General features: G+C 35.2%; 1 long non-coding RNA gene across 1 annotated transcript; it reads right to left on the bottom strand.

The window, feature by feature from the left end:
• Positions 1 to 4,133: 4,133 nt before the first annotated feature.
• LOC112417122 (uncharacterized) lies at positions 4,134 to 5,400 on the bottom strand. The gene is made up of 2 exons (XR_003007645.2): positions 4,697 to 5,400; positions 4,134 to 4,616 (listed from the first exon to the last, which is right to left on the bottom strand). It is a non-coding gene; the product is annotated as an uncharacterized lncRNA (long non-coding RNA).
• Positions 5,401 to 11,999: the final 6,599 nt, after the last annotated feature.

The raw sequence follows: 11,999 nt of genomic DNA, 5'->3' as shown, positions 1-11,999 counted from the left end.
CTTATTTTGTAAAATTGATTCCAATTAAAAATAATTGATTTCAATGTAGTTATATTTAGATACATGTCAGTAAAAGTGAGTTAACAATGAATTTGAGGCTTAAAAATTAATTATAGAAGCAAAAATTCTAAATTTTAGTTACTTAGAACTGTTCTGCATCGAGCAAATGTTCAAAGACCCATTTACTTAGGTCCAATATCAAACAGGCTCAAATTCAGTATTTGGTCAACTTACTCGCAACACACCTCCTCCTCGTAAAGGTGGTGCTCGGAGCAAACAGAGACTCATTCAAACCGAATAGTAACATCTCCCCTACATTCCCGCCAATCTCACTCGATGGTTATGGTTCCCACGAATATGTAACCACCGAGCCCTACGTGTGCCAAACAACGACTCCTGCAACACCCACGCTATATAAAGGGGACTCTCACCAGTTTTCATGGTTAGAATCTCTTAACCCCCCAAGTCAACACTGACTTGAGCGTCGAAGTGTCTGCAGGTACACACCCCCACCGTTCCAGTCAACAAACAAAGGCTTACAACCACAGTCCACAACCGCACTGATAGTCCATTTCTGATCAGGTACGATCAAGAATCAATATTAAAGGTAAAACCAACTCCTTTATTTGAAGAAGCTAAACTAACCAATTAAAATTGGCATAAAAAGAATCGAACATGATCACTTTAAGAGGAGCACACTAGGTCCAACATCAACACCACTAAACCAATTCAAATAGCTTAGCTAAAACTAATTCTATCATGGAATATCGTCAAAATCAATATAATAACTCAAATCAATTTTGTCGTCTCTGGTAGAACCAAATATTTTAAAAAAGGGTATACATTTGTGATGTTGATGAGATGTCTTCAATAAATTGGATTATCCATAGAATAAATACTACAGAGAGGGTTAATGAGATTTCTAGATTCATGTTTCGTCCTTCTCTTGAGGTTGATTCAATTTGTCTGTTTTCAAATTTTTTATTGATTATGGTTCTTTCAATGTGTCGACATACCTACAAGTGATTGTAAAAAAGTATAGCTCAACTTGTGTTTGTTATTGTAGCACGTTCTACTGTAGACTTCAACCACCCTAATCCTACATTTGGATTTTTAGCACTAATTTGCACTGAAATTTGACTTTTTAACAACTTAGAATTTGTCATGAATATACTTCAGGCAAAAACACTTTTGTTTGGCTGTTGATAAGTTAACATCAATTCTAATTTAATTAAAACCAGCTTCTCTCATAGTCCTCCAAACAACTAAAATTGTAAAAAATGTCAACCAAATCAATTACTTCACGCCAACAACAGTATCTTGGAAATGGACAACACAAATCTATTAACATATTACACTAGATACATCATGAATGCTTAAAATAATGCATCATGTGTTAAAACATAAGGACAAAATTTTGTCAACTTAGATATATACAATTCTCATTCAATACCTACCAGAATGACCTTCAGGATGCCTTGTATTGTTTAACTTCAACCATATTGTCCTATTTTTTTGGTCATTGTTTTCTATAGAAAAACATTGAAATGCAAGCAGCATTTTGAGTGATATTATTTGAATATAAAAAGTGATTAAAAAAGCTAAATCAGGATGATAATAAGAAACTACTCAAATACCAAAATACTTCCATCCCATGAGCATGAAGGCAATGTCCATGCAAGCTTGGTTAAAGGCCTTTATTTTCTTCAAAACTTTGGATGACTGATAATCATAAAGGTAAATAGATCCATCTGAAGAGCCAGATACAAGCTTCTTCCCATCTAAGCTGAAATTGCACTTAATTGGGAACCCAGAAACCCCATGGTTCTCATATCTCTTATATTTGTTCAGTCTGTATGGCGGGGTGGTACTAAAGATTGCAACATAATTCCCGTTTGATTGCGCGACAAAAACTGGATCAAAGGGGTGAATTCTAATGCAAGAACAAGTATAAGCTTCCACATAAACCTGATTCAAAAGCATAACATGTTAATTAAAATTTAAACTTATAGGCTTTGTTTGCGAGTTTGGAGGGGAAGGGAAGGGAAGGCTTGGGAAAAAAGGAATAAATAAGTGGAAGAAATAGAGGAAAATGAGAGAGGAGGGCTTTGGGGGTTAACTTTTCTTCATAATACAAAACCCTCCTCATTTGGAGGAACTAAAAAATTGTATTGGAGGAGGATTTTGGGGGGTTTTAGAGGGTTTTGGAGGGTTAATAAGAATTCTTTAAATTTAATTTATGTTGTTATAATATTTTTAAAATTAAAAATAAAGTAATCATATGCGTTAATTTATCATTCTCTAAAAAACTACTCTTTTAAATTTTTTAAAAGATTTCTCTATTTTTCTTCATATTTTGCACCCCTCAAAGCCTTTCCTTTCCTTCCCCTCAAAACTCCCAAACAAAGCCATAGTCTTAACAAAGTTTATTCATACGTATGGTCGAATAGGTATTCAAAGAATAACTGCATACTCAAATATGCATATAGCGCCAGCAGCGGTTGTGGCTTGGGTTTTATCTCAACATTAATATTACATTAAGTCTACAAAAGAGGTGAAACATTATCTTTCAAAATTTTGTTCTTACTGCAGTACATTGTATTTTACGCACCACATTGAAAGCGATATTTCTCACCTTACAAGTCAGTTTTTTTTTTCTTCAAAGAGTTAGCTCGAATCCATGCATAATATTATGAAAAATGGATACAAATGTTTTAAATTTTCGACTGCTCTTAGTATCGGCCATTGAGCCCAATATCACTTATAGAACCAATTCCTAACGAGACCAAAACCCATTGCCTTATCACTTGGCCACTCCCCATTTTCAATTCGACACTAATAATTAAATTTGAATATATAAAGTGACAATTCTCACCTTACAAGTCAGTTTTCTAAGAGTGGGTTAAGCCAATTTCAAAACCAAACAGATACATTAAAAGTGGAAATTGAATTTACAAATGAAAGATACGAAATCCAAGTTTGAAAAGAAACGAGAGCTTAACAAGACTTCTGACAAAGCAGATTGAGCAACTCATACAAGTCATCATTGACGATTGTGCCACAAATGACGACTTCGCGAGAATCTTAAGATTTGCCTCCACAATAATAGGAAGGAATTCAAAGATATAGAATCATCTTTGGCAAAGTGGCTTGCTATATGGAGAACATGAAGTAAATCATGAAGATGGAGAAACATTTGGATTAATAGGAGATTTGAAAATGGATAAGCCTAACCATAGAGGCTAAGAGGCTTTCAAACATTTCCCATTACCAAGGAAGATTTGGTAAGGACTTGCAAAAGAATTTGTCAACTTAATATTTTGAGAACTTTCCAACCACTTGAAAGGAAGCACTACAATCTGGGTAGACTAGTGACAAAAGTATACACTCACACATATTGAATCAATTATGAGATTTGTAAAGATTAACATCGTTTGGATCTTACTATTTCTTGCTGCCCACTTTGGTGGAAACTACAGCAGTCTGATGCCAAAAATGTGTTATTGCACAGAGACTTAGAGGAGGTGTATACGGAGTTTTTCTCAAGATTTGGTTTCACTAGTCGAACAAACAAGGTATACCAAGGAAATCCTTACATGGACTAAAGCAGTCCCCGCAAGCATAGTTCGGAAGATTCACAAAAGCAATGGTGTGCAGAGGGGATATAAGCAAATCCAAAGAAATTACACTATTTTCTTCAAACATTCACAAGGAGGAAACTTACTAAACTTCTTGTTTAGATGATTTGATTAAGAGACAACTGCTCAAGGAAAAACTATGAGTAAAGTTTGAGACGAAGAACCTTGGGCCTTCAATAAAGTTTCGAAGAAGCTTGAAAGCATTGGTATTCTTTTGGACCAACCTTCCAAATGAGGATCCAGAAAAATTAAATATGGTAAGAATCTATGAAGGACGGACACGGGATACTGCTAAAGTAAAAAACATAAAACACGGACACCGCTATATATATTAATAAAATGAAGCAGTTTATGAGCACAATTTATAGAGTCTAAAATGAGAAGCAAAATTTATGTTTGTTTAAACTCGGTACTTTCAATCAAGCAAAAAAGACATTAACCAACCAAAACAAATTGAGTACTTTCAATTACGAAAAATATTTTAAAACAAAATGATAAAATCTAAAAACAAGTCAGCAACTTCAAGAAATTTACTATCATACAAACTCATCTCCAGCGACATCCCACATTTACTAAAGAGGAAACTAAAATGGATAATTGCTCATATACTAAAGCTTCTTCTCTATGTGGTGCCATCTTGTTTCTCTTCAAAGAATGGATAATTGCTCTAATTTCATTCACAACATGAAGATGAACAAGGCTATGCAAGTAGCTTAAGTGTAACCTTTTGAAGTAATGGAGCTCGAGCACCATGAACCAACCACAATGCTTTTGGATCCATCTTTCCTCTATCAACAAGAGAACCAAGATTGTCAAAACCTTATTTTTCCATCTAAGAACTTTGCAAACTCTATGTTCACTTTCCTCCTTTCATTTACATCAGGAGACAAACTTCTAAAACATTTTTCTCTATGCTAAATGAGCTCAATGTCGAGGGACACTATTACTATTTTCATTTAGCCATTATGAACTATAAACCTACAATAAAAAAATATATCTATAAATTTATGTAATCCAAAAGATGTAAGTTAAAAAGTGTCGATTTAAAACTTAATAACCTTGGATCTAAAGAATGAGGTAGGCAATGGAGAGGTGTGCTACTCTTAGTCCAGTGGTCAATTAATATAGCATGCACCACCTGATGAAATGTTGATTCTTCAATATTTGATATTCTTTTATGCTTATATTTGGCCTTCCTGACATCTTCAATCATTGAATCCCACATTTCATAGACTAGATGAAGACATGAAGCTTCTGTGTTAGTTCTTCTAAGAACATAAATAGGACAGGTGAACGAAAGTGTATAATCAACCTTTTTCCACCAATTATCGTCCAATAAGGTATCCTTCACAACTTGTGCCTTTTGAACATCATCATCCTTGTAAGATCATTGATCACTAATCACAGGTTGTTGGAGTCCGGTCTTCAAAAGCTTGAGCATTACAATAGTGGAGGCAAATTAGTTAAAGCAACTTTAATGGACTGAAAAATGACAATCTTTGAGGGACTCGTGACAAAGCTCTTGATAAACATGCATCATCCGCAATTTGGGTTATCTAAGAACACTCTTTATAAACAACATTATTTTTTTCCAGTAAACTTCGTTGCACATATGTTCTTCAAAAATTTATTGTATGCACTTAGTCTTATGAAAAAATTGGGTGATCTAAGAACATTATAAACAACACTATTTTTTTCATTATTGCACAATTTGGATGATACACGAACACTCTTTATAAACAAAACTAATTTTTTCCACTAATCTGGCTTCACATATGTTCTTGAAAGAAAGATTAATGTGCAAACAAGGATACTAAAAAAATAGTTCTTTACAAAGTGTGTTCATGGATCCAAAAAGCGCAACGCGTAACTGCTGCAGCATCCAAAACCTTCAAACAAGTAGTTTCTGTTAAGCTTGATGATACGAACTACCTTCAATGGAAGCAACAAGTTGAAGGTGTTCTTCGCGGAACGAAGATGGTGAAATTTGTGATTTCACCTGATATTCCACTGATTTATCTCACAGATGCAGCGCGCGAAGCTGGAACGGATAATCCTGCTTACACTGAATGGGAAGAACAAGATTCATTGCTCTGCACCTGAATTCTTTCAACGATTTCGCCTTCGCTACTTTCGCGATTCGTTCTCCTTCGCCACTCATGGCAGGTTTGGGATGAGATCCATAGTTACTGCTTCACGCAGATGAAGACGCGTTCGCGTCAACTTCGATCTGAACTTAGATCCATTACGAAAGGTTCACGCACTGTCGCTGAATTCATTGCTCGAATTCGCACAATTTCAGAGTCTCTTGCTTCAATTGGAGATCCAGTCTCTCACAGGGACCTAATTGAAGTTGTTCTTGAAGCACTTCCTGAAGAGTTTGACCCTATTGTTGCTAGTGTGAATGCAAAATCTGAGGTTGTTTCTTTAGATGAACTTGAATCTCAGCTTCTCACACAAGAATCTAGAAAGGAGAAGTTCAAGAAAGCTGCTATCAGTGAACCTGTTTCAGTTAATCTCACTGAAACTGCAAATTCAGAATCCCAATCTCATGGTCCTAATTCTCAAAACCACAATTATACTGATGGCACCGGAAACAATCAGTTTCCTAACTCTAACCCTAATTTTGGAGGAAGAAATGGCCAGTTCAGAGGACGTGGTGGCCGTTTTGGTGGTAGATTCAGAGGACGTGGTGGCCGTTTTGGTGGAAGATCCAATGTTCAATGCCAAATATGTTCAAAAACTGGTCATGATGCAAGCTATTGTCACTACCGTTTCTTTGCCCCACAAAATGATTACTACAGTCCCTATGGCTCACCAGGAGGCTATGGTGCACCTCCAAATGTATGGATGCAGAACATGTCACGTCCTCAACATTCTGGACAGTTTATTAGGCCTCCCACACAGGCTGCGAATCAGAGAGGTCAAGCTCCCCAGGCCTTCTTAACTGGCCCAGATCCATACAATTCATTCAACAATGCCTGGTACCCTGACTCAGGTGCTACTCATCATGTCACCCCTGATGCATCCAACCTCATGGATTCCACGTCTCTTTCAGGTTCTGATCAGGTCCATATTGGAAATGGACAAGGTTTGGCTATTACCTCTGTTGGTTCCTTACAATTTACTTCTCCTTTACATCCTCAAACTACTCTAAAACTAAATAATCTCCTTCTTGTTCCCTCTATAACCAAAAATCTTGTTAGTGTGAGTCAATTTGCTAAAGATAACAATGTTTACTTTGAGTTTTATCCTAATCATTGTTTTGTCAAATCTCAGGATTCTTCTAAGGTGCTTTTAAGAGGTATTCTAGGACATGATGGTCTTTATCAATTTGAGCACACCAAATCATTCAAGACCACTGCTCCTGTCTCTCAAAATTCTAGTTTCAACACTGTTTGCAATAAAGTTCCAGCACAAACTGATAATTCTGCCTCTTTTCATTTAGGTCCCTCAACTGGTTTCAATTTCAATAATTTTCAATGTAATAATGTTGAACATTTACCTAGTAGTTCAACATCTAGTTCTACTCAGTCTTTTCCTTCCATGTATGGTATCTGGCATAGCAGACTTGGACATCCTCATCATGAGGTGCTCCAAAGTATTATCAAACTTTGTAATATACAATTACCAAATAAAAGCTTGTCAGATTTCTGTACTGCTTGTTGTCATGGTAAGGTTCATAGACTGCCATCTTTTGCATCTCAAATGACATATACTAAACCTCTTGAATTAATTTTCTGTGATCTTTGGGGACCTGCACCAGTTGAATCCTCTTGTGGATATACCTATTTTCTTACTTGTGTGGATGCTTATTCTAGATACACATGGATATATCCTCTGAAACTCAAATCTCACACACTTTCTACATTTCAGAATTTTAAAACCATGATTGAATTGCAGTTAAATCACAAAATTACTTCTGTCCAAACTGATGGAGGTGGTGAGTTTTTACCTTTCACAAAATATCTCAATAGCCTTGGCATCACTCACAGATTCACTTGTCCACACACTCACCATCAAAATGGCTCAGTTGAAAGGAAACATAGACATATTGTTGAAACTGGTCTCACTCTTTTATCTCATGCACAAATGCCATTAAAGTTTTGGGACCATGCCTTTTTAACTGCAACTTACCTTATCAACAGGTTACCTACACCAGTTTTAGCAAATAAATCACCCTTTGTAAGTCATTTTTCCTCGATCAATATTTGAATGTCCCAGTATGGGATATATTCTTGACATCGAATTCGATTTGCAGCCTAAAATCCTTCCTGAAGCAATCGAAGTCACCACGGTCTCTGAGGCACCAAGAGCCAAAGAAAATCGAAGGAAAAGGAAACAAGAGATTCAGGACATAGTCATCGAAGCGACCACCGCTGATGAATCCCCAGGCAAATCAAGCTCTAAGAGGAAGAAGCATAATCATAAAGATTTGAAGCCTAATAGTGCCCACTCTTACGTGGGTGACAATGTCTCAAAGGTAATAATCTGATTCTTTTAAACCAAGTTTTATTCCATTGGCTTCGAGATTTGCTTTAACAGTCACGTTCTTCCTATACAGGGTATAGAGCATAGTCAGGCTGACAAATCTCAGCACGCACAACTTCTGTCCACTGACCAAGCAATGACATCACTAATTGCCGAAGAAGACGAGGGCGTCGAGAATAGCACTCCTCCGCCTCATTTTGAAGTAACTTCTCCTAACCAGCCTCCAACAGTGCCAAGTGAAAATGTTCTCCTTTCCAGGAGCACTGGAAGATCGATTCTACTATTGCTAAGTACAAGGCAGAAATTCAAAATCTAGAGACTCAAAAAACCAACCTTTTGGCCAAGGAAGATCTCATGAAGCAAGAGGCTCAAGTTGCCATACAAAAGGTCAAGGAATCGAAGTTGTCCCAACAAGAGATAACTACACTTACTGACAATGACAAAGCCCTCGAGGAAAAGCTTAGTCATTTTAAAAATCAACTCGACAAGCTTACTTTTGAATTTGTAATTTAAGCAAACTCTTCATGAGTTTTAACTCTAAATTTTTTCTTTAATTGTTTGTAATTTATAACGGTATAAAACCGCTTTTAATGATATCTTTAGATTTTCTCTAAATATTTCTATTCATTATTTTACTTTGTGCTTAAAATTAATTGTTTGTAATTTATAACGGTAGTAAATTACAAAATTAATGCTTGGAACAAGTTTCAAAGAAAAAACAATGATGAGAAACTTAAAAGTATCTTTTGTTTAACCACACAAGTTAAACCGCCTAGGAAACTGTAAAACTTCCAAGTTAATGATAACACTTGCAGAAAAATAAAAATGAAATTTTACAACTTCCCTCTATTTTCAAAGCACATCTGCAGATGTTATTTGCAACGTGTACAAATCTCTACATGGTGGAAACCGTACAATTGCAACCTCCTTCAACTTCTTCTTCCACTATAAATACTTCACCTTCTCTTGCAAGTTCTATCATCTTCTCTCATTTTCTCCAACTCTTTGTTCTAAAAAGAAAAACTTCACACACAAAAATCTTTCTTCATCAAAGTATTTCTCCTTTTCTTAACAATGGATTTCTAAGTGATGATTTAATCATTAACATTGCTGCGAGAGTTGTTGCTCATAGCATGTATGACCTTTTTTACTTTCAAAGAACCAACAAAAGGTTTGCAGCGCTTTGTAGGGATCCTATCGTTTCGAGGGCTTTTGGCAACGATTGCATCGAGTTGCTCATTGACCTGGAACCAACTCAAGAGTTGATAGATTATAGAGATGATTATGTTGAAGTATTTGCGGGTGAGGATCGTTATACAAAAACGGTTTACATCCTCCCGCAAATACAAAAACTTGTGTACATCTTGTTGATAAGTGGTTGACTTTTCCGGACATGGGACATATTGTTGCTAATTATTACAAAATGTGTGTGGTCGTGTTGACAAATCTTGAAGTTGGAAACTCGGAATCGTTTTTCCCACTAAGAGTATTTTGATCAACATGAGTTGTTCCGAAAGCTCATGGCTATTGAAAGTGGAAACAAACCGTCCAAACCACAAAAGAAGTCAAACAAAGCGGCGCCTATTTTGTTGGACACTCCCGAAAAAACCAAAGCAACAATTTGAAGTTATTGCAGAAGATGAGGAAGATTCTATGTCACTTGATCTTCTCCAATCACTTGGTCCTTAATGAGTGATTTTTTTGTCGGTGTTAGTTCTTTTTTTTTTTTGTAGAAATTACACCGACGTATATTTTGGGGTCGAAATTGTAACGCTAATTTTTTGTGGCCAATATATAACTAACATTATGTAATTTATATTGATATATATATATATATATATAATATGACTTTTATGTGGTGAAACTAATGCAATACTTATTTATAACTTATTAATGTTTACGCATTTGATTTATTCGTTATTACATTCCATTTAATTTTGTTCTAATATATGATTGTTTTCTTAAGCTTTTTTCAAGTGAGACATGTCTGCACAAATTGAAGGGCGTGTTAGGTACTCCGCGTTTAAAAAGACGGTTAAGGTTATGATAACGCCGACGGACTCTCTTGACAATTTGAAGACACAACTTAACACTTATTTTGATCATCTTGGTGAAAATCAATATACACGTCACTTGTTTGGTCAAATGCCATGCATAGACCTAGGAGAAGATAGAGATGAATACGCATGGAAAACGGCAAGCTATATGCCTTTGCTTATTCGCGACGACGGCGACGTCGGATTTATGTTTCGGAATATGGTGGAAAATAATATATTATATATGTATGTTCGTTCCATATGCAGTTGCGTTGAATGTAAGTAGGGATTTAATTTAATGATGTGTAATGAGTTGTTTAATTATGGACACTTTGTAATGTTTTGATGAATTTCAAACGTTTGTTTAATTTTAACCAAATGTCGGTTTAATTTAATTATGAACAATTGTAAAAGATATTGTACTTATCTTTTTTATGTCCGAGTTTCAATCTTGTATGAATTATTTTGCCTTTGGAAATGCTCTAGTTTAATTACAGGTAAAAACTGACCGAAAAATGGCTTGAAAATGTTTAGAATTATGCATAATCCATTGTCTGCATAATCAGTTTTCCTCGGCAGTCAGTTTACTACCGAAGTTTTCCTCGGCAGTTAACTGCCGAGGAGGCAAAAGAGTGAAATACTCGTGTGGCAGAGCCTTATGTAAAGTGTAAACAGCAGTTCTCTAATTTTATTACCTCACACATTTTCTTGTTTTCTTGTTTTAATTTTGACATCACACATTTTTTTAACCTCTATCTCATGCATTTTAGGCCTTAAAAAAAATCAGTACATGCATATTTGGTTTCTTTTAGTTTTACTTTATTTAGCATATGTGCTTACTTTTGCGTGTTTGCAATTTACTTTTGTTATTGCTATATTATTTTGATTTGTTTAAATTTCATGGTATTAGTGTGTATAATAGGAGTTGATGTAATTTAATTTATGCACTATATTTTTATTGTCATTTATATTTTGTTGAGACTTTAGTATGTATTTAGACCCCTTGTAAATATCTATAAATGAGAATATGCACGACACCACCGCATTTTATTTTTTCGCTTTTATTTTCTTTCATGTCACGTCGTTACACTTAGTTTTTTTAGCTTGCGTTAGAAAAAAAATCATTTTTCCAAAAAAATCAAATATGCAAAACCTCAAAAATATTTTCTTAATAAACCTTGGTTTGTAACCCAAGTGTTTTTTCCTTTTATTTTCTTAATCAAATGCTTAATCAATTTAACATCAATATTAGACTTGGATTTCTTTGTAATTAAAATTTGACCAACCTCATCTTATTTTTCTCTCATGCCTTGAGGTCTCTAATCTCTTCTTAAAACCTTTTTTCCAAACTTGTTAAAATCAATCTAGCCCACCAAAAAGATATTTTTTAGATGAACTACATTGGTTTTGATCCCTTTCTTTTAACGGTATGTAGGCAAAGAATTTTTATCCTTCCAAATCAAATAAAAATAACCAAAAACATATTTCTCCTCCCTCCATTCTTTCACTTAGACCTTTTAGGCAATAATTTTCAAATAAGCAAATTAATTTAGCACAAGATAAATTAGGCAAGAGGTTCCTACGGAATACCGTAGACGCTTAGGATGCTAGTACCTTCCCTTCGCGTAACCAACCCCCGAATCCAAAGTCTTAAGAGTTTTTACTCATTTTTTCTCTTCCCACGAATAAAAATTGAGAGTTCAAAGATTGACGATTCAAATCAATTAATGGTTTGATATCTGAAAATCATGAGCACATAAATGGCGACTTCACTGGGGACTTTAAATCCTACGCGGGTTAAACTCACCTTACTTTCTTTATTTTGTACTTTATT

This window comes from Medicago truncatula, chromosome 8, assembly GCF_003473485.1.
Source record: "Medicago truncatula cultivar Jemalong A17 chromosome 8, MtrunA17r5.0-ANR, whole genome shotgun sequence".
NCBI lineage: Eukaryota > Viridiplantae > Streptophyta > Magnoliopsida > Fabales > Fabaceae > Medicago > Medicago truncatula.
The sequence above is the reverse complement of the archived record's forward strand: the minus strand, read 5'-3'. Positions and strand labels throughout refer to the sequence as shown.